The following is a 27778-nucleotide window of genomic DNA, read 5'->3' as shown; positions in this document are numbered from 1 at the left end:
CAAATGACCTTCCTGAACAGACATTTAAATAGATCACTAAGGGACAACACTTTGAATTGGCTTTACTTTTATTTGAGAAAACCTTACAAAAATCTATAACCAGCCAATAAAATGTCATGATTAACTGCATCAAATGCTGCCAAAAGGTCCAAAAAAAAAAAAAAATCCTGAAAGACAACATTCCTTGTTGCAATCAAAAGGTAATTATTTTCTTTCAATACAGCAGTCTCAGCACTATGATGAGGATGAAATCCTGATTGAAATTGCTCAAATGAGTCAAATTGCATCATGTGTTAATGTAATTGATTACAACCTCCAACACTTTAAGCAGAGCCTAAATTAAAAAATGAATGATGGTGTTGCACTTTATCCACCAGTAATGAAGCTTTCTTCAGCACTTCTGGCTCAGTATAAATTCATGGTCATTTGAAGAGCTGACCCAGAGCCAAATAAAGAAAAAAATGTTATTTTAATGTCCATCAATGTCATTGTGAGTATCAATATCCTGGTACAAGACGGAGTACTGACTCTTGCTGAGAATCTGCCTCCTACTCTTTGATAATGAGAGTTTACTAATCCAGAGCAAAAACTATAAAAAGAGGAAGTGAAAATTATGTGCTAATGACCATTTCTCCATATCTGCTTATGAATAATTATTCTAAGATGAATTTTCATTCTCATAATTGTGCTCCTTTCAAAGACTAGATACTGAAGAATATAAAAAGGATATATTGTGAGATCTCAATAGCCCTCACTCCATTTTATGCCTACCATAGATTCTAAGAGACAAGAAGGGTGCCTATAACTTCATGTGCTGCTTTTTTTTATACAGGTGTATCGTAAGAGCATCCCAAGGTAGGCTGGGAATAGTTGACAGAGGCACTGCTTCAAGAGTTTATCAAATAATCTTAATTCATCATTTATGTATGTACTACAAAAAAGAAAAATAAAGATTCAAAGTGTTTCATTGGGCAATAATGATAACATCTAACATTAATGCATTAAGTACTTTTTCCCAAATAATTATTATAACCAATTTATTTATATATAAATATCAAAACTTAATTTTGCATTACGTCCATAAAAGTCTCTTCTCATCTGCACAATATTGCCTAGTTATGAGAACAGAAAACTAAGACATCAAGAAAGATTTCTACTACTTCACTCTGATTTAAGCACAAAAGTTCACCAAGTAGTTTGGTTCATGAGACTGCTATTGTCTTACAACATCACTATGCCATCTTTACTCACGCTTCCTTTTTTTCCCTTTTTTTTGGATAGGCAGAGTTAGACAGTGAGAGAGAGAGAGAGACAGAGAGAAAGGTCTTCCTTTTCCCGTTGGTTCATCCCCTAAGTGGCCGCTAAAGCCGGCATGTTGCGTCCGGCTGTGCCGATCCAGAAGCAAGGAGCCAGGTGCTTCCTCGTGGTCCCCTATGTGGGTGCAGGGCCCAAGCACTTGGGCCAGTCTCCTCTGCACTCCAGGGGCACAGCAGAGAGCTGGACTGGAAGAGGGGCAACCAGGACAGAATCTAGAGCCCCAGCTGGGAACCTGGGGTGCCGGCGCTGCAGGCGGAGGATTAGTCTAGTTACTCACACTTTCTAACATTTATGTGGCTAGTGACACTGAAAAATATATTTCAATTTATCCTATATATCACTAACATTTACTTACAACACTTGTATATCTTTTAGTATGCCACAATCATCTGTCTCTTCATCTTTAAACGTTTTCAAAATCTAAATCACAAAGTTCATAAATGCTATTATACATGTACATTGATATTGTGCTCATATATATTTAATATCTCAATGCATTGTTTTATCATATAGTATGTAAAAGAAACAAGAAAGCATCTATACGTATTTGGATCTGAAGTGACAACACAAGAATAATTTCTGTTTAGCAATAGATATTCATTTACTTATTTACTTTAAATTTTTTCACTGTGAAATAATGTTTATCTGTGTAACTCAAGTGCAACAATTTTAAAGACAAATACATAAGGTTACATGCTTGAAGAAAAAAAACTTAGATCTTATAAATACCATTAAATCTTATAGATAACTCAGTTTTTTTTCCTAAACAAAAATCTTAATAAAGTCAACATGAAGCACTAGAAATTATTTTGATAAAATCAATCTAAGCTTAAAAGTAAATAAAGTCCTTTCATTATTTCTTATTAATAGAAGAGGCCACAATTTCATGCAAAATAATCACTAAGTTTTGTTAAGTGCATCAGCTATCATATCAACTGATTTTTGAAGTGGTAGAATGACATAGCAAATCACATCTAATGACAAAGAAAGTGAACATAATTAAAATTAACCTAGGGCAACAGTTAATAACTGACAAATGACTAGGAAGCATTAAAGGTATGTTTAAAGGTGATTTGATGACCTTGAATTGAATAACAACATTCTCATGACTAAATTTCATTGACAGCTTTCCAAATTCTGAAGTCAATCACTGGTGGTTTTAAATCAAGTGCCCAACTCTCCCAAGATTGATTAAGAAATGCTAACTTTCATTTTTTTCCAAGCAATTTCAACTCCACCAGTCAATACTTTACTTTTAATTTATTTCTCACACTGATTGCAGATTCTGTTCTTTCTAATTTTTCTTCATGTTTCATGGCTCTGATTTCCTGCTTAGTCTCTTCATAGATTGTAAATACCATTTATCAAAGGACATTGAATTTAGCAATATATTTAATGTACGTTAAACTAGAATTGTGGTTGAACTTCCATTTTAACACTTACAAAGTGAGGTGGTTTTGAAATTAACCTGTTGGTTTCTTCATTATTGGGGACAATAAAGATAAACATACCTGCAAATTATTTACGAGAAAAAAAAGTGTCAATTTGGGAAATTATTCTGTTCTACATAAATAAAATATTTTCAATTATTACATAGAGGTCACCACTACCCAAGGCCACAATAGAAGAATGAGAAATATCAGCACATACCACAGATTTTTAGAAGTATAAGATACTATAATATATAATACTCAATTCAAATTTTTATTTGACAAAAATTAAATCATTTCCACATAAATGTATCCAAGCTCACACAAATATCAGACTTAAAGATTGAGGAAATACATCTATATTTTTTTCAAAAAAAAAAAAATCATTTGAGAGATAAACTCTGAATATATGCTGACATGAACTTAAGGTATAGGATCTATTTCTAAATGGACAGAATAGTATTTCAGAAAAGAGTGCTAAATATAAAATATCAAGCAAAGAATCTAGAGTAAATTTTCAATTCTGACTCTTGAACTTGTAACTATGGAGAAGGCAAGAATTCATTTTATTCTATTTTCTATATTGTGAAATGAGTAGGGCAAGGTTATTGATAAGGTCAATGGTCGAGGACAAGGTCATGTTGCTAAGCTTGGTGACTTATCTTCAGATTGCTTTCAATCGCCTACAGTAAACAAGGCTTAAGGATTTTTCCTATTATAGAAATCACATAGAATTTTTTAAGATTTATTTACTTTCATTTGGAAGGAAGAGTGATATACAGAGAGGGATAGACAAACACACACACACACACACACACAGAGAGAGAGAGAGAGAGAGAGAGAGAGAGAGTCTAACATTTGCTGGTTCACTCTCCAAATACTCATAACAAACAGAGCTGGGCCATACAGAAGCCAGGAGTCAGGAACTCCATCCATGTCATCCCATTGAATTCAGTGCACTGAGGCCATCATCTGCCGGGCTGATCTGAAGCTAGGAGCCAGAAGCATCTTCCCAGTCTCCCACTGCTATCCCAGGCACACTAGCAGGGAGCTTGATCAGAAATGTGATATTCTAACATTTAAAGCACATCAAGTCATTACTTAATTATCTATTTTAAAATCAGAGTAAAATGACAGCATTGTAAATTGGGTGAAAAATCTCAAAGATATATTTGCATTATTCTGTAAGTAATATGAACAATGTGTAATACAAAAACATTCAAAAGTTAAGATACTCAAAGAAAAAAGTGATTAAAGCTACAGAACCATTCAAACCAAGTGGGTATTTTTACATTAGGCAAATTAATTTTAAAGAAAACAAAACACAGCATAAAATACAATAAACGCCACTCTGTACTGGTTTGAATGTCATTGTTCTTTTAACAAAATCATTTGCCAAATAAATTTTGCATAGATGATATCATTTAATCTGGAGAATTTGTAAAGAAGTGATATAAAATTGTCCACATTCATTCAAATTATAAATCAAAATATTTTAGATTCTGATCCAACACAGATGGTAATGGAGACAGAAAAGTGAATAGATGATTAAAGAATATTTCAGTGTTCATTCAGAGAGGAGAGAATAGCAAGAAGACGGATTGAAAAAACGGTAAGAAATGTATGAGTAGCAGCATTGCTAAATTTAATCTTTTTTTCTTAATCTAAGAGTAACATTATTAATGAACTTTTAGAGTTGGGCTTGTATATACTTCAACACTTTTTTTGATTTTTGATGTTAAAACCTACCCTACACCTGATTAATGGGAATTATCTTTGTTGCATGCTTTGAATATGAGGTTTCAGGAATAATATCAGTGTCCTTGGGTGTGTATGTATCTCTATGTGTTTAGGAGTCTGTGTGTGTCCCTACATGTATCCATTTTCTTCTATTATCAAAATAATTAACATATGTTAATTACTTGCAAATTATTTGTAAATTAAAGCATTAAAATCACCCAAATTTATACCACCAATATATTGATGATATGGATGGAATTATTGTTATACTTCTTCTGTTATGTATACAGAAGGAAATGACTTCCTAAGAGAGGAAGGAGGCTTTCACATTGTGAGCATCAGCAATGTGAAAGAATTCAAAGTCAGAGCTCAGACTTATGTAAATAGTTCTGTACAATAAAATATCTTTAAAAATCATTTAGATTTTGTAAAAGGTTGTTATCTAGTTTCACTTTATTATATATAATTTATAATATATATAACTTCAATATTGTCAACTATTGTTTCCAATTTTTACAGAACTAAAAAACAGCATTCTTCAATAGTAGAGACAAGGGTAAACAGTAATCAAATCTCAAAATGTCAATTTTGCTCATACACATTGCATTACTTTGTATCTATTAGAAAGGATGTTACTGTAATTATGTTTGTATATGTAACTTAGAAGTTTACCCCTAGATACTTATCTATATGCTGCATTATTTTATCAAAGTATAGAGCAAATCTAAGCATAAAGAATCTCCAGAGAAAGCCCCAAAGTTTATATTTCTGTAGATTATGGTTTATTAATAAATAAAAATTTGGCTTCATGCTTTATTTATTTTTCCTAAGTCAAATTAAAAAATTGCAAATCACCTTGATTTAAAACAGCTGAAGAATAGTACAGATACATAGAGCATGAACAATAGTTTAAGAAAATATAATTAAATATTAATAATGTATTCTATCATCCAGAAATTCTGCTATTGTCTTCCATTTCAATGCTAATAAAGCTCGATACAGTTTGTTAAAATAAATGTGAATTCAAGGCCGGCGCCGCGGCTCACTAGGCTAATCCTCCACCTTGCGGCGCCGGCACACCGGGTTCTAGTCCCGGTCGGGGCGCCGGATTCTGTCCCGGTTGCCCCTCTTCCAGGCCAGCTCTCTGCTATGGCCAGGGAGTGCAGTGGAGGATGGCCCAGGTGCTTGGGCCCTGCACCCCATGGGAGACCAGGAAAAGCACCTGGATCCTGGCTCCTGCCATCGGATCAGCGCGGTGCGCCAGCTGCAGCGGCGGCCATTGGAGGGTGAACCAACGGCAAAGGAAGACCTTTCTCTCTGTCTCTCTCTCTCACTGTCCACTCTGCCTGTCAAAAAAAAAAAAAAAAAAAATGTGAATTCAAGGACCACCAAATTCAAATTATAAAATTAAAGTTCATGTTATTTAGAATTGCATATACATTCGTATAACATATAAAAAGAAACTTCTTACAAAAAATAAAACTACAAGATTTCATTGGGGTCATGTCTGAATATTAGAAAATATATCTAATTTTTGCTTAATTTGTTATGTACAAATCAATGCACTAATAGTAAAAGCGATCTAACCAGATGTAAATAATTCTCATGCTTTAAATAATTGCTAAAACTTAGAATATGCATTGAAGTTTCAAAATAACATGATTTTATTTATTTGAAAGCAATTTAAAGTGTCTATGCTGTTTCATAGGGCAACAGAACAGGATGCTATGTTTAACTTCATTTTTGCCCGTAAAGAATTGTAACAAAATGAAACCTTAGCTCTGTCTTTCTGTTGTCAGTTTCTGTGGCTCACAGTTGGTTTAATTATTCCCATTTTTTTCCTTGGGATTTTATTCAGAGAAATTTAGTGTTCCTTCTGACTGGGTTATTAATGCAGGAAACTACTTCGTAGTTTAGGAGGCTTTACATCTATTCCAGCTTTTGAAGTATTTCATTTATACTCAATTACAGGTAGCAGTTTTGTGTGCATGTATAACTTATCTACAAAAACACATACAAATCCAACTATACGTTTCTGGAAGGTAATCAGAGCATAAAACATATGGTCAACACAATTGTAAATACTTTTCAGTGGAGTACAAATGTAAATCAGGTCAGATTTCTTTAGCAGCTTAAAGAGAGGGAAAATGACATACTTCTAACCATTCTTATACAAGCAGAAAGAAAACTGCTCCTGCTTTTTTGTGAACATTGATGTTTCAAATAATAGAATTTTACAATAAGCACATGAATTTATGTTTTCTTGGCAAAAATAAAACAGGGACACTTAGAAAAGACTACTTCACTGTAATTTTAAACGTTTCATAAAAGCAGAGTGTGGAGTTGTTTCTGAATTTTCTACCAAGCATTATAAATCCTACTTCAAAAACAAAATTTGAAAATATGAAAGAACAAATCTGTCACAAACAGTCTAAGCTAAGTAACATTGCCCTTATATCCCCCAAGAGGCTGCAGGTTTCTCAGACAGGTTAAATAACTTGCTCAAGGTCACTTTACTGGTAAATGGCAGACAAGAATGCACATCAAAGTTGATTTCAGGTTCAAGTCCCTTGTCGCACCCACTGTATCATGTTATCTCCATATACCTAAAGAGAAAATGATACAGCAAAGCACTTAATGAGTGGATAAAATCGATTTGCAACCAAGAAAAGAAGTATGTTTTTTTCATCAGAAGTTAAATATCTTCACATCTGGAGGATGCCTTTTAGTATTTCATTGATATTTTTTAAGTTTATCTTAAACTACTGGTTTTATTCTTTAGTTCTAATTTTTCCAAGCACAAATTTGTCTATAGATATTTATGCAGGTTTTTAAATTTTCTCTCAGCCTCAATTTCTCATGTAATGTTGCACATTGGCCAAGGCAGCCTGTCTTAGTATGGTTTATTTAACTGAGAATCAGTTTTCTGCTTATTGAAGTCTGGTGTAGATGACATAATATATTGCTTTTCTCTTGATCTAGAATTGTACTTTATTCTATATATTGAACTCAACATTTAAATAAATTAAGCAATTAATTTAAACTAATTCAATGGACTTCCTATCTGAGGTTATATGTTTGTGCTCCACTGCAAACAACTCAAAACCAATGGTGATATACGGATGAGATTTCCCTTTAATTATAAACCTGAATTCTCTATAATAAAATTGTTTCAATCCTACCTGTTATAATATGTAAAATGTTGTTATTCAATAGTACATTTATGCAGTAACTTCGAAACAAAAACTATTATTAGATATATTTAAGAAAATGCTCCATATGAATTATAAAATATATTGTTAATTCCATGTATCTGACAAAATAGTGAATTGGCATATTATACTGTTGCCATGTGAGCAAGTATTCAGTGTGTAAATGTGTTTCTATTTGTAAGTACCTATATATATACATATAAGTATGTGTGTGCATGTGTATCTGAGTATGTATGTGTGTTTAGAAACAAGGAAAAACAAAATGTTACAAAAGTTGTACAAGAGTGCCACCTGCTGGATTTAGTGTTTTTTAACTTGTGTTTATAACGTGCCTGTTAAAAAAGTGTTTATTGATATTCTTTTTTTTATTTTTTTATGGTATTTTATTACTCATATTTACATGGCATTTTTCTTTTTTCTTTTTTAAAGATTTATTTATCTATTTGAAATAAAGGATATCAGAGAGAGAGAAAGAGAAAGAAAAAGAGAAGGAAAGAGAAAGAGAGAAGAGAAAAAAAAAAAAAAAAAAAACAAGAGAAAAATAGAAAAATAGAGATTTTCCATCTACTGGTTCCCTTGTCAATCAGCCACAATAGCCAGGACTAGAAAAGTCAAAGCCAGGAGACAGGAACTCTATCCGGTTGCAAAGATGGGTGGCAGCCTCCTAAGTACTTGGGCTGTCCTCCACTGCCTTCCCAGGTGTATGAGCATGGCATTGGATCTGAAGCACAGCAGCTGAAGTCAATATGAAATGCCAGTTTCACAGGTGGCAGCTTAATCAGCTGCACCACAAAACCGACCCAAATATGGTATTTTTAATGTTACTTTCGTGAAATTTCCTGGAGTTGAGTCTGTGTTATCTAAAGAATTTCTGGCAGGCACCACGGATCACTAGGCTAATCCTCTGCCCTGCAGCACCGGCACCCCAAATTCTAGTCCCAGTCGGGGCGCCGGATTCTGTCCCACTTGCCCCTCTTCCAGTCCAGCTCTCTGCTGTGGCCCAGGAGTGCAGTGGAGGATGGCCCAAGTGCTTGGGCCCTGCACCCCATGGGAGACCAGGATAAGTACCTGGCTCTCAGCTTCGGATCAGCGTGGTGCGCGGGCCGCAGCGCGCCAGCCACAGCGGCCATTGGAGGGTGAACCAATGGGAAAAGGAAGACCTCTCTCTCTCTGTCTCTCTCTCTCTCACTCTCCACTCTGCCTGTCAAAAAAAAAAAGACATTCTGAATATTGTAGATTTCAAAATTCACTCCAGTTTTAGCAATTTATATAACAATGATACTACTAAAGCATTATAAAAATGAGACAATGAAATCATATTTAATAGGAAATAATTTAATGCATTCATTTTATGCTATAATAATTCATATATATAAATACTAAATATAACCTTTCAGAAATCTGTGTAAAATATAAAGAGAGAATGCATTTTGTAATAGATTTTACTGATGTGATATTCTGGATTGCTAAAGTAGAGGTTTCCTGACAAATGTGTAAAATTGGTAAAGAAACACAGAATTAAACCTATTAACATAATGAAATTGCATACACATTATCAGGAGTAATGAACATCATACAAATTGAGCAAACATGTCTTGCATGTACAGGTGTGGACCATTTGGCACCAGACTCTCCTGACACATCAGGAAGTTGATGCAAGTTGCCCTTCCTCACGTGAGGTCTCATGTTCTACAGTCAGAACTGTCCTGAATTTAGAATCTGAGCAATGTTCCCAACAGTGGACTGATTCACTTACTATAGTGAGAAGTTGTTAATGGAATTATTAAAATCAGTTGACTTTATTGTTATTAAAGAAAGGCCAAGTCATTGAGAAGGAACATGACTGGCCATATTGCTAAAGGCAGTTTACTTTTTAATACCTTTCCTTTTGACCATCTTTGCTTCCCTGTGTTTTGGGGGGGCGGGGGTGTGTGCAGAAATTTTCTTGAGCCTATAAAAAGTGCACCTTATTTAAATAATTGTTTTACATGTTAATAGAATAAAATTAAACCTGCATATGAATATCCCTAGTATACATAAGGATATTAAATATGTCAGAAAACATATGATTTTTACAGTAGATAATATGATATAGCATAATGTAAATGTTCTTAGGGACTGTAATATTAATGCTAATTTTATGTAACCTACTTCCTAAAGGTCTTTTAAGGAATTTCTAAGTGACTTTTCTCTGGAGGAGGATTGGGAGTTCAAGAATCATGGTACTTCTCCATTATTTGTGTAAAATTGTTCTAAGACATTATATTTAACATGGAGTAATATTCTTGTCCAGATTTCTTGCCCTTCAAACATTATTCAATCACTCTTGAATCCTCAAAAGATAACTTCTCAAGTATATTCAACTAATGGGAATATGGAGTGTATTGAAACAAAATGAAAGTGAATAATGAAACAATTCATTATAATAGAAGAGGATTTTAAATGCTTATGACTTAGTGATCTTCATGTAATTCAAAAAATCAGAGCATTGTGGAAGTCAATTCTCTCATCTTATTAACATAGCATCCTATTAATATATCTGAGACTCATGTTCTTGCTTCTGTTGTACAGCTTACACTAACATTCTCTCCCCTAAATATAAAATAAGCTCAATTTGAACATCAGGGATTTGCAGCTTTGCAAAGAATAGCTTTTATCTATTTAAGAGTTTCGAAATTCTTGACCCAGATAAACAGTGAATTCAGAAGTATATATTAAGGTATCTGTAAATATACACATAGCAACTGTGAAAAATAATGGGAATTTAATATATTATTAAAAGTACAGCAGGGGCTGGCATTGTAATGCAACTAGTTAAGTCACCTCTTGCAAGGCTGGTATCCCATATTGAAAGTTGTTTGGAGTCCCAGCTGCTTTGTCTCTGATCCAAATTCCTGCTAATATGCCTGGAAATGCAGCAGAAGATATTCCTCATACTTTGGTCTCTGCCACCCATATGGGAGTCCAGGATGGTATTCCTGGCTCCTGAGTTCAACCTTGTACAGAAGACAGTGTTAGCCTCTTGGGAGAAGTAAATCAGTTAGGAGATTCTCTCTCTCTCTCTCTCTCTCTCTCTCTTTCTCTCTCTCTCTCTCTCTTCTCTCTTCTCTCCCTCCTCCACCATATCCCTCTCTTCCTCTGTCTTTGCCTTTCACCCTTCATATAAATAAATAGATACTTAACAAAATTTCAACAAATTTTCTTGTATCTCTTACAAGATTCATTTCTGTAGATTTGAACAAAAACCAATATTAGTTGAAGTGTCTTTCACAACTCCATATATTTCAAAATAAATATGATGTATAAGTGGTTTAATAAGGTATTTACATTGTAAGCAAAATGAGAAAAAAACAGAGTATAAATTAACACACACAAAATTAGCAGGCTTATGACAATACTGATAATGTATGAGGAGTTTTAGAGACAGACTAAGATTTGTGTATTTTGGAATATTCTCATAATATCTGAGAGCCTTAAAACTCTCTTAATAAGAGTATTTTCCTAGTGAAAGGGAAAGATGAGAATATACACTTGGTGCAGGGGTCAAGGGAAGTTATGGTAGGGGAGGAGCACTAGTTATTGCAGCTTGACACAAGTTATGCATTAATGCTATATTAGAATTTTAAAATTCCTGCCAGAATTTCAAGGATATGGTATAACACTGGGAGCATTCCTAAATGAGAAAATAGTATCATCATTGGAGTATCAATAAGTTACTAAAAGGCAAAGACTGGTAAATATGCTCCATAATTTTGAAAGAAATTTATTTGTCCCAGTTAAGTGTGATGGCTTTGTATTGGTCAAAATACTTGGCAGTCTATTTGCCTTTGGAATGATAGAGAGAATCTCCAAGGCAACCAGGACTCAATGTCTCCATAAAACAATGCCTGTGGGAAGCAAAGAAGAGGCAGTGACAGGTTACTGACATACAGTTCAAGTGACTGATCATCAGCACATGTGAGAGATGCCTGGAGAATTCAAATTGACTACAGTGTCCAGACTGCTGTGGTTGGTGTTGAGCCCAAAATGCATGGTTTGATTTTTCTTATGATTATGAGTCTTGAATGACCTAGAAAAACATCAGAGAAAATAAAACCATGAGGCAATTTGAAAAGGTTGTATTATTTGATAAATATGATCAATTCTCCAGAATATCATTGAAAATTTTTTAAGTTACTGGGATAATACTAGGGTAAGTTAGCTGTCTAAAGCTCTTTCCATGCTGTGCTTACTGTCAGTAGGAGATAAAAAAATACTTCCACCATTATGGACCAAGATCAGAGCTACAAACACTACTGAAACCATTTCCCTTAATAATGCTGATAAATTTATTCCTGGTCTCTTAAGAAAGTGAAGTCAGATTCCTGACTTTAAATTCCCAGGAAAACAAATTCTCAATAACTATGCACTAACCACTTTATTATCTGATAGATACAATGGCTATCATCTGGGTAAACAAAGAAACAGCTAGCAAAAAAAAAAATAAATAAATAAATAAAATACAGGAGCCAGCGCTGTGGCACAGCAGGTTAAAGCCCTAGCCTGAAGCACCAGCATCCCATATGGGCACTGGTTCTAGTCCCTGCTGCTCCTTTTCCAATCCAGCTCTCTGCTGTGGCCTGGGAAAGCAATAGAAGATGGCCCAGGTCCTTGGACCCCTGTGCCCAGGTGGAAGACCTGGATGAAGCTCCTGGCTACTGCCCTCAGATTGGCACAGCTCCAGCTGTTGTGGCCATCTGGGGAGTGAACTGACAGATGGATGGCCTCTCTCCCTCTACTTCACTCTGTAACTCTTTCAAATAAATAAAATGAATCTTTAAAAAAAGAATACATCAAAAATAGAGATTTTCCTCAAACATCCATACAAGCATTTGCCACATGGAAAGCAGACAAGTCAAATCTGAATCTAGATTTCTAATGCTTAAGATTATAAACAAGAAACAAGATAAGTAAATAGATGTTTTACATTGATTTGATAAATTTTTCCCATATCTGGGTTAAAAACCACTTTTTAAAATAATTTACAGGTATAAAATATTGTCTATTTTTATGTTGTATTAGGGTTAACATATTTATCTCTTCAACTACTTAATGTTTTGTTATTATTAAAACATCCTAAGAAGGAAAATAATGTGTCAGTTCCTCATACAAATAAAAATATAACCACCATATGGTCCAGCAATCTGACTTTTGGGTATATATTCAAAGGAAATTAAACCATCCTGTGTAAGATATCTTCACTTCATTTTTCTTGCTAGTCACAATAGCAAAGAAATGAAACAAACCCAGCTGTCCATCAGTTGATGAATGGATAAAGAAAATACGGTAAACATAAACAATGGAATACTAGTCAACCATTTAAATAATGGAATCTTGTCATTCACAACATGAATTGAAATGAAGGCTGTTAAGTTAAGTGAAATTAGCCAAATACAGAAAACAAATATCATATGATGTCACTCATGTGGAGTCTAAGAAAATTTTTAATACTCCAACTGCAGTTACAATATTACTGCTTCATTCAAGTGAACAGAAACTGTTTGAGAGGCCAATACAACTTACAAATTTTCTGGCACTCATTTGGCTTTCCATGTGTACAAGTTAATTTGCTTACTAATTGGTAGGTATTTGCCTTGCTCTTATACCATGGCAAAAACAAAGGCTTAAGGTGAATTAAGTGAATCAATAATTATAAGATTTCAACAAAGGAAACAAAAAAATTTCTAAGATTTCAACAAAAGGAAAGCTTCCATCCTCTATACTGGATTCTTCTTAGGTTCTGGTTTCACATTAGAATTCTCAAGGTAAGAAATTTAGTTTAAGCTCCCCTAAGCCTAGGCCCCCAAAACCATTTTAGTATCCTGACAGATGTTAAACAGAGTAATATTCTCCTAATTCATTTTCTGCTGCTGTAATTCAAGTTCTGGAGATAGAAAGTCTGAAATGAGGAAGCCACATCTGGAGAGGCCTCATGCTGTATCATTCCATGACACAAACATAAAAGTGGGAGCTGACATATATTAAACAGACAAAAACACAATGAACAACCTTGCTCTATAATAACCCACTGATGTGATAACTAGCCCAAAGTGAGAACTTGCTTCCTGTATTAAACCCTTTATAAGATGCTGATCCAAGCACCTCCTGAGGAACCACTACCTCTCAAAATCACTAGACTGGGAACCAATCCTCAGCGTAAGTTATGGTGAGAACAAAACAATACAATATAAAATGGAATGAGAGGCTCTCTGGAAAGTATTTAAGAAATTTGTATGCAACAATTTTAAAACAAATACTGGGGCTGGCATCACAGCGCAGCAGCCTAAGCCTGTGCCCATGACAAAGGCATCCCATATTGGAATGACTGCTAGATTCCTGGCTGCTCCAGTTCTCTAGTGTACCTGAAAAAGCAGCAGAAGATGGCCCAATTCTTGGGCCCCTCCACCCACCTAGAAGCAGTTCCAGGCTCCTGACTTTGACCTATTCCAGCCCCTGCCATTGTAACTATTAGTGTATGAAGCAGAGGATGGATATCTTTCCATCTCTCCTCTTCCTGTCACTCTGCCCTTCTTTTTTAACATTTTTATTTGTATAAGAGGAACAAATTTAATGTATTTCATACATACAGTTTTGATAACATACTTCCCACCCTACCCTTCTCCTTCTCTCAGTCTCACACTACTCTCTTCCTTCCTTTCTTAGCTTTGTTTTCGTTTTTGTGCTGATACTCTTTCAGTATACTTTATAATCACAAGCTTAATTCTCCACTAAGTAAAAAATTCAGCCAGTATTAAGTAGAATAAACCACTGTTCCTCAGGCAAGGAATTTAAATAATCTCAAAATGTCAATTTTACTCATATACATTACATATTTTATACTATAAATCTTTAAAAATAATTATATTTACTACATTTCTTTGAATTATGCAATTATTTTAAAAGAACTATGGTAATGTATTTGTGAATATATTAAATGTTGATTCAGATTTTCTTTCAAAAATATTGAGATCAAGCTTGTTTCCATAAATATAACTCTTTTTTACAAATATTTTAAAACTTATTTGAAAGACAGAGAAAGTGAGGGAGAAATAAAGAGGGGGAGATCTTCCATTTGCTGGTTCACTCCCCAAATGACTATAACAGACAGTGATGGGCGAGGCTGAAGTCATTTGTGCTCCCATGTGTGTTGTAGGAACATAAGTACTTGAGCCTTCACCTACCAACTTCCCTGATGTGTTAGCTAGAAGTTGGAGCAGGGCCTCAAACACTCTCATATAGGATGTTAGTGTCACAAGTAGTTGTTTAATCTGCTGTGCCAACATGCTGGTGCCATTATGTATAACTTTATACCAGATTTTAAAATTAAAAGACCATACAAACATCTTAAAACTTTTTGATGATGACATTTTTAAATTATTCACATTCACCATAGATTAAAATTTTGCATAAAATGATAAAATACTTAGCTCCAAACTGTCTTTGAGGAGCAATAAAGCTAAACCTGAACTACATCAAGAGACAGTACTCAAGTGAGTTCAAATATTCAATCATTATGATTGGAACAAGAAAAAGCTTTCAATATGACCGTGTTCTGTGGTATCCAACCTTCAAATGGAAAGAGGAAAAATGGAGGAACCACACTCACGCTTGCTGAATTTTGAACTTTACTATAAAGTACATGCTTTCAGTGTCTTGGAGTGTGAGCAGCCATATCCATCCTTGAAGAGTGCTCTGTGTAGGCATCTTATATTCTATGCTAGAAACCACATTTTATTGTGATCATTCCTCTGGTTTCCCACAGTGCTGGTCAAACTTGCTGTCAATTACAAGCATGGCTTTATTCTTGAAGAAGGTATGAATACAGTATCAGATTAATCTGTAAACACTGTTTTTTTGTGATAGATTCTTATTGATCATTCTGGAATCGTTGACATAATAGGTATACGATATTGATCAAAAGATTTTCTAATTGCCATGTTAATGTAGCCTTCAGAAAATCAGTAGTGTAGAGTATAAAATAAACACGATTGAGGATAGCACTTATTTGGTAGGTATAATATACATTTTGCATGTAATTTCTAAGATCAAATCATATCCAGCTTTGTTGTGCAGCGTAGCTAATAACATACACTTAAAAACTGAAAATTACAAAGGATCAGAGAAAATAGGAGCCTGTGCTGTGGCATAGTAAGCTAAACTTCTGCTTCTGGAGCTGGCTTCCCATACGGGCACCAGTTTGTGTCCTGGCTGCTCCTCTTCCGATCCAGCTCTCTGTCTATGGCCTGGGAAAGCAGTCCTTGGGCCCCTGCAGCAGCTTGCGAGACCAAAAGAAGCTGTTAGCTCCTGGCTTTATATTGGCCCAGTTCACACAGTTTCAACCATCTGGGGAGTGAACCACTGCATGGAAGACCTTTCTTTCTGTCTCTCCCTCTCTATGTAGCTCTACATCTCAAATAAACAAACAAAAATCTGTAAAAAAATTAAATAAATTTAAAAAACAGAGAAAATAGAACCAGAACTCTCTGATTTGATGAGTGTGTTATTAACATAATTAAACAAATGTATTAACTAAAAAATAAAGATGGTGCTGACACACAACCTGTGCAGCTGAAGAGTGTCAGAGCCAGCAGCATTTTAGAGATGGAGGGAAGGCCAGGCTGCACCAATTTGTGGGGATAGAGCTGCAGAGAGAGCGGAGCATGGGTCCAGACTGGAGCCAAGGGGCCTGGCAGTTGCTGGCAGTTGCCTGTGGTGTCAGTGGAAGCAGAGAGGGACGTTCAATTCAAACCAATCTCTCCAAAACAGAACCATGATCTGGCTAAGAGAGGGCAGCACCATTTTAATAGGGCACAACTACAGAAGCTTGCAGGTACACACGTAGCAGCTCACTGAGACAGGACACTTGAGCACAGTGTTGGTGGCAATGGCAGGCAGGTATTTGGCAAGTGGCTCTGGTGTGCATGTGTGATCCAGATCTTCCAGCATAGGGAGCAGCTTGCAACCCCCACTGACTCAGAGCTTAGATGAGAAGTGGCTGAGTGGCTAGAGAGACAGAGGGGCACCCACTCCAGCAGCACCTTGTGGACTTGGCAGATGTGGGAGTCTTGTGCACTGAGATCGTGGGGACTTGGTGCCTACATGAGAATGTGTAGGGTGTAGCTGGGCATTGAGTTCTACCATGCCCAATTTGGGTGTTATCTTGGAAATTTGCCCCACCCTAGAGCATTGACCAGAGCCCTCTGACCACATCCACCACATACCTCCAAGTATTCACTAAAGGTACAGATATTCCACTAAGCCACAGAAGCATAGCCCCAAAGATAAAAGCCATCAGAAGAAAAAACTAAAAATCAACTTGACAAATGCCAAAAAATGAGCCTAAATCCAAGAAATAAGAATAAGGAAGGCACCATGACCTCTACTCCAAGAAGAATACAATAACATTTCAATATTAGAATGTAAAGTTGCAGAGATCAAGGAAACATCAAAAAAGGAAATAAGAAAATTAATCATAAGATTACTCAAAAACTCAGAAGCAAATCCATAAACTAAAAAACAAAACATAAATGACATGAACAAACTTTTTTCCAGGAAATTGAGAATTTAAAGAGAAATTAAAATAAATTATTAGAAATGAAGAATTAAATGGATTGAATAAACAAATGAGATGGAAAGCCTTAATAGCAGACTTGTTGAAGCAAAAGAAAGAACAAGTGAACTAGAAGAAAAATATTTGAAATTCTTATAGTCAAACAAACAAACAAAAAAAAACGAGACAATAGAAAACTGAAAAATAGTGCTGGAGGTTGTTGGGATACTATCAAATGATACAACATCCAGGTCTTAGAAGGTCCTGAAGGAGTGGAAAGAGAGAAAGGAATAAAAAGCCTTTTTACTAAGATAATTACAGAAAATGTCCCCAATTTGGAGAAAGAAAGGGATGTTTGTGTAGAGGAAGTACTTAGAGCTCCTAACAGGCATGACCAGAAATGATCTTCACTACAACACATTGTAGTCAGACTTTCCATAGTAAAACAAAGAACAGAATCTAAAATGTGCACAAGAGAAAAGCCAGATTACTTTCACTTGATCTTAGCCAAAGGCCGAGAAGCAATGCCAGATTACTTTGAGAGGCTCACCAAATAAACTCACAGCTGACTTCTCATCAGAAACCCTATAGGCTAGAAGGGAATGGTGAAAAGTAGTCCAGGGCTTAAAATAAAAACAGCTGTCAACTCAGAATATTGTATCCAATAACACTTGCATTTATGAATGAAGGTGAATTAAAGACCTTCAATAACAAATAGAAATTGAAAGAATTTGTTGACACTCTTCCAGCCTTGCAAAAGATGCTTAAGGATGTGCTACAGAGAGAAACAGAGAAAGATGACCATCATGATGAAAGAAAGAGAAGGCAGAAATCCTAGAGTAGAAGTACCAAAGAAATCCAAAATAAACAACAGGATTATTTATGGAAAAAATGGCAGTTCCAAGTTGCTACTTATCAGTAGTAACATTGAATGTAAATGGCCTTGATTTTCCATTTAAAAGATATAGACTGGCAGAATGGATTGAAAAACAAGCCTCATCTATTTACTGCCTATGTCTCACCAACAAAGATACATGCAGACTGAAAGTGAAAGAATAGAAAAAGATAGTCCATGCTAATAGAAACTAAAGAAGAGCTGGTGCTGCCATCTTAATATCAGACAAAATAGACTTTAACATAAAAACTCTTAAAAGAGATGAAAAATTGTTAAAAATGCAAAGAGATGATAAAATATTAAAAAACACATTTTCTAAAAAAAGAGTTGAAAAGGTATATTAAATAATGATTAAGGGATTAATCGAACAGGAAGATGTGACCATAATAAATATATATTCACCCAATTTCAGGGTGCCTGGCTACTTAAAAGCAATGTTAATGGACCTAAAGGGAGACATAGACTCCAATACGATACTAATGGGGGATTTCAATACCCCACTTTCAGCAAAAGGCAGATAACCTGACAGAAAATTAGCAAAGAAACAACAGAGTTAATCGACACTATAGACCAAATTGACCTAACACACATCTACAGAACTTTTCCCTCCACAGTGGGAGAATACACATTATTCTCATCAGTTCATGGAACTTTCTCTAAAATAGGACATATGCTAGGCCACAAAGCAAGTCTCAGCGAATTAAAAAAAAAATTGAAAGTGTTCCATGCATCTTCTAGGATCACAATGGAATAAAGCTGGAAATCAACAACTCAAGACTCTCTAGAACATATGCAAACAAATGGAGACTCTACAACATGCTCCTGAATGAACAGTGAGTCATATAAGAAATCAAAAGAGAAATAAAAAATTTCTGGAAATAAATGAAGATGATATTAAAACCTATGTGATACAGCAAAAGCAGTGTTAAGAGGGAAGTTTATAGTAATTGGAGCCAACAGAAATAAAATGGAAATCTACCAAATATATGAGCTATTAGTGCATCTCAATATACGTCTAGAATATCAACAACAAACCAAACCAAAACCACTAGGAGAAGAGAAATAATTAAAATTATAGAAGAAATAAACAAAATTGAAACCAAAATAAATACAAAAAATCAATGAAATGAAAAGCTGTTTTTTTTAAAAAGAATAAATGAAATTGATACACCATTGGTGCAACTAAACAAAAACAAGAAGGAAAAGACCAAAATTAACAAAATCAGAGATGAAAAAGGAAATGTAACAACAGACACACAGAAATAAAAAAATAATCATCAGAGATAACAACAAAGAGCTATATGTCAACAAATTAGGAAACCTAGAAGAAACGGATGGATTCCTCGAAACACACAATCTACCAAAATTGAGTCATGAAGATATGGAAAACCTAAAAGGACCAATAGCCAAGATGGAAATTGAATCTGTAATAAAGACCCTCCCAACAAAGAGAAGCCCGGGACCAGTCAATTTCACTGTTGAATTCTACCAGACATTTAAAGAACTCATTTTATTTCTCAACAAACTATTCAAAACAATAAAAAAAGAGGGAAGCTGTGTATACCGCTTCCCACGTTGGATCGTTCTCTCCCTTTTTCATTCTATCAGTTAGTATTAGCAGACACTAGTCTTGTTTGTGTGATCCCTTTGACTCTTAGACCTATCAGTGTGATCAATTGTGAACTGAAATTGATCACTTGGACTAGTGAGATGGCATTGGTACATGCCACCTTGATGGGATTGAATTGGAATCCCCTGGCACGTTTCTAACTCCTCCATTTGGGGCAAGTCCTAATGAGCATGTCCCAAATTGTACATCTCCTCCCTCTCTTATTCCCATTCTTATATTTAACAGGAATCACTTTTCAGTTAAAATTTAAACACCTAAGAATAATTGTGTGTTAATTACAGAGTTCAACCAATGGTACTAGAACAAAAAATACTAAAATGGATAAAGTATTACATTGTACATCAACAGTCAGGACAAGGGCTGATCAGGTCACTGTTTCTCATAGTGTCCATTTCACTTCAACAGGTTTCCCCTTTGGTGCTCTGTTAGTTGTCACCGATCAGGGAGAACATATGATATTTGTCCCTTTGGGACTGGCTCAGAATCAGCCTTTAAGGCATTCGGATATGGCTGAAGACCCCATGAGAGTATTTTAGGCATGGAAAGCCAAGACACTCTGGAAAAAAAAAAGAAGAAGACCTAAATGAAAGATCTCTGCAAGTGAGATCCCAGTGGAAAGAACGGGTCATCAAAGAAGGAGGTACCTTTCTCTGAAGGGAGGAGAGAACTTCCACTTTGACTATGACCCTGTGGGAATAAGATTGAAGTCGGCGAACTCAAAAGGCTTCCATAGCCTTGGCAACTCATGACTAGAGCTAGGGAGATTACTGACCCCATAAACAAGAGTGTCAATTTGTTAAGTCAACAACAGGAGTCACTGTGTACTTACTTCTCATGTGGGATCTGTCCTTAATGTGTTGTACATTGTGATTTAATGCTATAATGAGTACTCAAACAGTATTTTTCACTTTGTGTTTCTGTGTGGGTACAAACTGATGAAATCTTTACTTAATATATACTAAATCAATCTTCTGTATATGAAGATAATTGAAAATGAATCTTGATGTGAATGGAATGGGAGAGGGAGCGGGAGATGGGAGGGGTGCAAGTGGGAGGGAAATTATGGGGGGAAGCCATTGTAATCCATAAACTGTACTTTGGAATTTTATATTTATTAAATAAAAGTTAAAAAAAGGAGGGAAGCCTCCCAAACGCCTTCTATGAAGTCTGCATCATCTTAATGCCTAAACCTGGAAAAGATGCAGTAGAGAAAGAGAACTATAGACCCAATATCCGTGATGAGCATAGATACAAAAATCCTCAACAAAATATTAGCTAATTGAATTCAACAATAAATCAGAAAGATCATTCACCCTGTCCAAGTAGGATTTATCCCCGTATGCAGGAATGATTCCACATTCACATATCAATCAATGTGGTACACGGCATTAACAAACTGAAAAACAAAAATCATATGATTATCTCAATAGATGCAGAAAAAACATTTGATAAAATACAGCAACCTTTCATGATAAAAAATAGATATGGAAGTAACATTCCTCAACACAATCAAGGCAATTTATGACAAACCCATGGCAAGCATCCTATTGAACAGGGAAAACCTGGAAACATGCCCCCTAAGATCTGGAACCAGAACCAGCCAAGGATGCCCACTCTCACTATTGCTATTTAATATAGTCTTAGAATTTTTAGTTGGAGCCATTAAGCACGAAGAAGCTGTCAAACTGACACAAATTAGAAATGAGAAATTCAAACTATCCTTATTTGCAGATTACATGATCCTGAATATAGGGGATCTAAAAGACTCCACTGAGAGACTATTGGAACTCATAAAAGAGTTTGGCAAAGTGGCAGGATATAAAATCAATACATAAAATTCAATAGCCTTTGTAAACACAGAAAATTTCATGCCTGAGAAAGTACTTTTAAGAGCAGTACAATTTACAATAGCTCTAAAAATAATCAAATACCTTAGAATAAATTTAACCAAAGATGTCAAAGATCTCTACAAAACACTAAAGAAAGAACTAGAAGAAAACATTAAAAATGAAAAATTCTTCCATGTTCATGGATTGGAATTGTCAACATTATCAAAATGTCCATACTACCAAAAGCAATTTACAGATTCACTGCAATATCAATCAAAATAGCACTGGCATTCTTTGCAGAGCTAGACAAAACTATGCTGAAATTCAGACTCTAAATAGTTAAACCAATCTTATACAACAAAAATAAAGCTGAAGGCATCAGAATAACTGATTTCAAGACATACTACAGGGCAATGATAATCAAAACAGTCTGGTACTTGTACAAAAACAGATGTGTAGACCAATGGACCAGAATAGAAACTCCAGAAATCAATCCATTCATCTACAGCCAACTTATCTTCAATAAAGGAGATAAAATCAAACCGTGGAGCAGGGACAGTCTCTTTAACAAATGGTGCTGGAAAAACTGGATCTCCGTGTGCAGAAGTGTGAAATTTGACCACTAACTTACACCCTACACAAAAATTCACTCAAAATAGATCCAAGACCTAAATTTATGACCCGATACCATCAAATTATTAGAGAACATGAGGGCAACTCTTCAAGAGTTGCACAGGTAAAGACTTCTTGGAAAAGACCCCAGAAGTACAGGCAATCAAAGTAAAAATTGACAAATGGTATTATATCAAGCTGAAAAGCTACTGAACTGCAAAGGAAATACTCAGTAAAATGAAGAGGCAACTGACAGAATGAGAGAAAATATTTACAAACTGCACAACCTCCAGAATATGTAAAGAGCTCAAGAAATTCAACAACAACAAAACAATCCAGTAAAGAAATGTGCAAAGGACTTGAACAGTTATATTTCAAGAAAGGAAATTCAAATGGCCAACAGAAACTTGAGAAAATGCTCAGGATCACTAGCCATCAGGGAAATCAGATCAAAACCACAGTGAGGTTTTTCCTCACTACAGCTAGAATGGTTCTCATTAAGATATCAACTAACAATGAATGCCGGCAAGGATGCGGGGAAATGGTATCCTGATCCACTTCTAGGGGAAATGTAAAGGGTGCAAGCACTTTGGAAGACAGTATGTAGATACCTCAGAAATCTGAATATAGACTTACCATATGATCCAGTCATCCCATACATGGGAATCACCCAAACCAAAAGAAATCAGTATACAAAAGAGGTATCTGTACCACCATGTTCACTGTAGCAAAATTCACAATAGCTAAGATATGGAATCAACTTAGGTGCCCATCAACTATTGATGGACAAAGAAATTATGATACACACACACACACACACACACACACTATGGAGTACTACTCTGCTGTAATAAATCAAAACAAACAAACAAAAAAACACAAAATCCTGTGTGTTGCAAAAAATGGCCACTACTAGAAGCCATTATGCTTAGTGAAATAAGCCAATCCCAAAAAAAGACAAATATCATGTTTTCCCTGATCTGATGCAACTAATAGAATACCTGAAATGTAATGTATTGGAGTAAAATAGACACTTTGAGAATGAATGATTATTTATAGCCCTTGTCTCTTCCATTGAAGAAGAATCTTTCATTTAGTTTTGTTTTATTTTGTTTTGTTATCTTTCTTTTCATATTATTTGAGGAACTCTTAGAGTAGGGTTAACGATATGATCATACTTAATATGATCATTAAGTATACTGGTAATAGATCACTGTAAAAACTAAGAATGGGATTCCAAGGCAGGGGGTAATGTTGAAATGTAGGTGGGATGGAGGGGAAGTTCTACTATTCCTAAATCTGTATATATATAATAAAATTTTTAAAAAATTAAGGTGATACAAATATATATATTATATAGATAAAATAAAATTCAAAAAATTTAAGATGGTACAAATGCAATTTATTTATTTTTATCTTAACAAAATCAATTTGTCAAGGATGTATCTAATTTAAAATAGTTTGCATACCATTCCCACAATGCATTTATTTTCAGTTTCCTTCTTATTTAAGAAAAGACAGCAGTTAAAGATATTTGAGGGGCCGGCGCCATGGCGCAGTATGTTAATCCTCCACCTTCAGTGTCGGCATCCCATTTGGATGCCGGTTCCAGTCCCAGCTGCTCCTCTTCCAATCCAGCTCTCTGCTATGGCCTGGGGAAGCAGTAGAAGATGGGCCAAGTTGTTGGGCCCCTGCACCTGCATGGGAGACCAGGAAGAAGCACCTGGCTCCTGGCTTCAGATTGGCCCAGTTCCCGCAGTTTCAACCATTTGAGGAGTGAACAAACGGAAGACCTTTCTCTCTGTCTCTCTCTCTCTCAATGTCTGTAACTACCTCTCAAATAAATAAATAAAATCTTTAAAAAAAGATATCTGAAAAAATAATTTTCAATTAGGGAATCCTGCTATATACTCAACTTTACCATTTGCCACTCTTGAATCTTTTAGAGCCTTTTTGTTAAAATCAATTTGATGAGAATTCCTTTCTAATGATTGTCCTAAGGGAGTATCTACAAAATATTTCACTTACATGCATATGGAACAAAATAACTCTACTTTCCCCACACTCATACATCATCTTTTCGCATATTACTTAATTAAATAACATAAAATACAAGTTGAAACCAGCATAAACAGTCATGGGAAAAATACAACTCCTTCTTGTTAAACATATAAGTGTAGAACCAGCCCAGTTATCATGGCTATTAGAAATAATCAAAAATGGTGATTTATCTAGCATATGTGCTACCTTGAATTAAATTATAAAAGCTTCTCCTGCAATGCCTTTTCAGAAATTAAGTAATATGCAAAGAGTCAATTTTAAAGCACATCCTTAAGAAAATCTCTTATTCCTATGAATAAGTGTTCTAAATGTAATATATTCTCCTTTTCAAACAAATTTATTGGCAAATATATTTTCTCCACTATCATGTCTTTACTCAACTAAGCCATAGTTATAATGTAAACTCATGGGCACAGGAACAGTCTGGGATTATTTTTTCTCCAGCTGTAGCCTCTTGAATAATTCTCTACAGCAATTAGAGTCATATCTTCATTTAGCATCTGCAAAATTGGTTAGCTTGTCAGTCAGTCTTATCCCTACTTTTCTGACATCCCAGCTGGTCAAAAGAAATATGAGGCTATTTTGCATCAGTGTGACTTCTGCAATAGCTACAAAATAAATTCTCTAGAAACAAATGTACACAGATACTTCTTTTTATGAAGTAAACAGTTAAAAATAGTGTTACTGATTCAAAACTAAATACTTGGAAACAATGTCAGAAGCTCACACAGAGGAGCCAGAGTTGTAGTGCAATGGGCCAAGTGGCAATTTACTATAATGACATCCTGTACTCTGATTGCTTGGATTCTCATTCAGCTTTTGCAAATGCACCTGGGAACACAGTGAAAGATAACCCAAGTGCTTGGGCCCTGCCATTGAAATATGAGACCAGGATGGATATCCTGTTTCCTAGCTTCAGTCTGGCCCAGGTCTTGCTGTTGTAGCTGTTTGGGGAGTGAACCAGAGGGGTAGAAGATTTCTCTCTCTCTCTCTCTCTCTCTCTCTCTCTTTCACTCCCCCTCCCGCTTCCCCCTTATCTCTCCTCTCTCTTTCTCATTCTCTTTGATGCTCTCTCTTTTTTATTATTTTTTAAAATATTTATTTATTTATTTATTTGAAAGGCAGAGTTACAGAAAGAGAGGGAGAGACAGAGAAAGAGATCTTCCATCCATTTTTTACTCCCCAAATGGCCACAACAGCAAAGGCTGATCCAAGAGCCTGGAACTCCAACCTGGTATCCCTAGTACGTGGCATGAAAGCAAATACTTGGACCATCTTCAGTTGTTTTCACAGATGTAATAGCAGGGAGCTGGATCGGAAGTGGAACGTCCAGGGTTCCAACTAGCACTCATACTGGATACTGGTGTCACAGGCAGTTGCCTAACCTACTACACCACAAGGCTGAACCAGCTCAGCCTTTCAAATACATTTTTTTAAAAAAGTTTTTTAAAGGAATAACTTCACATAGAAATCATACCAGTAGTTATTTGGACACACACATCTACATATTACTTCAAGTTTTTTCATTCTTATATCTGCTTGAGGGTCAGTAGTTACACTTGGTGTTTTTACTTGTAAAACATTCCAACAGTGTTCCTTACGCATGCATCTCCTGCTGAGAACTACTTCACCACAGTTCTCAGCCACAGACTACCGGACATACCTAATTATTTAAAGGAAGGGTGTAGAGTAAGAAACATAGCCAAAAACAGGGAAAACAATTCTATGCTCATAATCACTGTTTTCTAATTGTGGAACTATTTAGAATCTAAGCTTCCAGAACAAGAATTTCAAATGGCAGAACTATTCTGTCAAGCAGTTAATTGAGTTACTGCCTTCTCATTGCCTGGGAAAGATGGGTATTCTCTTTTGGCCTGTGAAAACTGAGACATGTTTATTCTTTGAGATTCACCATGCATTTCTTCCTCTTGTCTATTTGTATATTTATATATTTTTGCCTATTCTTCTTATGCCTCAGTGTTGAATTAAGTAAGGAAATCAGTGTTAGGAGAGACACACCAATGGATTTTCTCTTGTACCCTAGGAACAGTTCCTATATGTTCTTAACAGGTCTTGCATTTGAAAATGTCCTCAAGGGGCCAGTGCTATGGCATAGCAGGTTTAAGCCCCAGCCTGCAGCACCAGCATACCATATGAGTGCTGGTTTGAGTCCAGGTTGCTCTACTTCTGAGCCGACTCCCTGTTAATGCAACTGGGAAAGCAGTGGAAGATGGCCCAAGTGATTGGGCCCCCACACAACTGTGGGATACCCAGAATAAGCTCCTGGCTCCTAGCTTCAGATCAGTCCATCTCTGGCCATTGCAGCCATTTGGGGGATGAACCAGCAGATGGAAGACCTTTCTCTGTCCATCTCTACCTCTCTCTGTACCTCTGTCTTTCAAATAGATAAAAATAAATCTTAAAAAAAGAAAATAAAATGCCCTCAAAGAAATTGTTAAACAAAAATCATTTTTGTGTTACTTTCTTAGCATCTATTCTCTAATATTTGTTCTTTCTTAAATCTCTGTAGTTCTCAGGTTCTTGTTTCTTCAAGTAGTGAATAGTTTGATGTTTTATTATGATAAATATGGTATCTTTTCTTCAGCACTTAGGACAACAATTTCTATCATGTACCATTTTCCTCTTATTTTCTTTTTTTTTTTTTTTTGCATATGTCTGGAAAAAGACAGTTTTAAAACAAAGACATACTACCTCCCTCACATTTTAAGGATGAATATTCTTTTCCAAATGTAATAATATGGTCTTTGTTTTATTTGCCTTTTCTAGTATAAAAGATGTTTTTAAGGTGATCACATTGTTACGTGAATTGTTGGTGTTTTCCTTTGAAATCCCTTACCTCTGTCTACTGTAAGCACAACAGACAGGTATTCTTACTCCTCACTACTGTTTTCCTCTAGTTCTGAGTAAAATGATTCTGATAGGGAGTTTCCAACACAGACTGTTTACAATTTCTGCTTAGCCACTGTTAACCACCACTTTCATTGATTTTTCTTTTCCTCCCTTGCAATCATGGGAGGTAACTCCAGTGCTATAAAAATATTATCTTCATTCATTGATGTAGTCAACTATAGCACCAGTTTCAAACCTACTCTGGAGAGCTTTGAAATGCATTACCATGACCAATGGTTATGTAATCAACAGTCCATATTCAAGTGGAGAGTCAAAGTGAAATTGTCAATAGGCTTTAACACTTCACAAAAGCTCATCCCATAATGATTCCTTTTGTGAACCTGGATGTTATTCTAAGCAGAACAAAGAAAGAGCAGATTTGTGGCAGTCAATATAATACCAAATAAAGCACCTGGAATTAAGGACCCAATGGTAAAAATAAATCACACAGGCAAGCAATGTTTTATTGAATGAGCTCATCAGTGCCCACGCAAACTTTATTGCTTTTACAATTTCAAGTCCAAAATGAAACTCTGGAGTTCTCCCAAATGAA

Source organism: Oryctolagus cuniculus, chromosome 9 (genome assembly GCF_964237555.1).
Source record: "Oryctolagus cuniculus chromosome 9, mOryCun1.1, whole genome shotgun sequence".
Classification (NCBI taxonomy): Eukaryota; Metazoa; Chordata; class Mammalia; order Lagomorpha; family Leporidae; genus Oryctolagus; species Oryctolagus cuniculus.
This window is presented reverse-complemented; position numbering follows the sequence as displayed.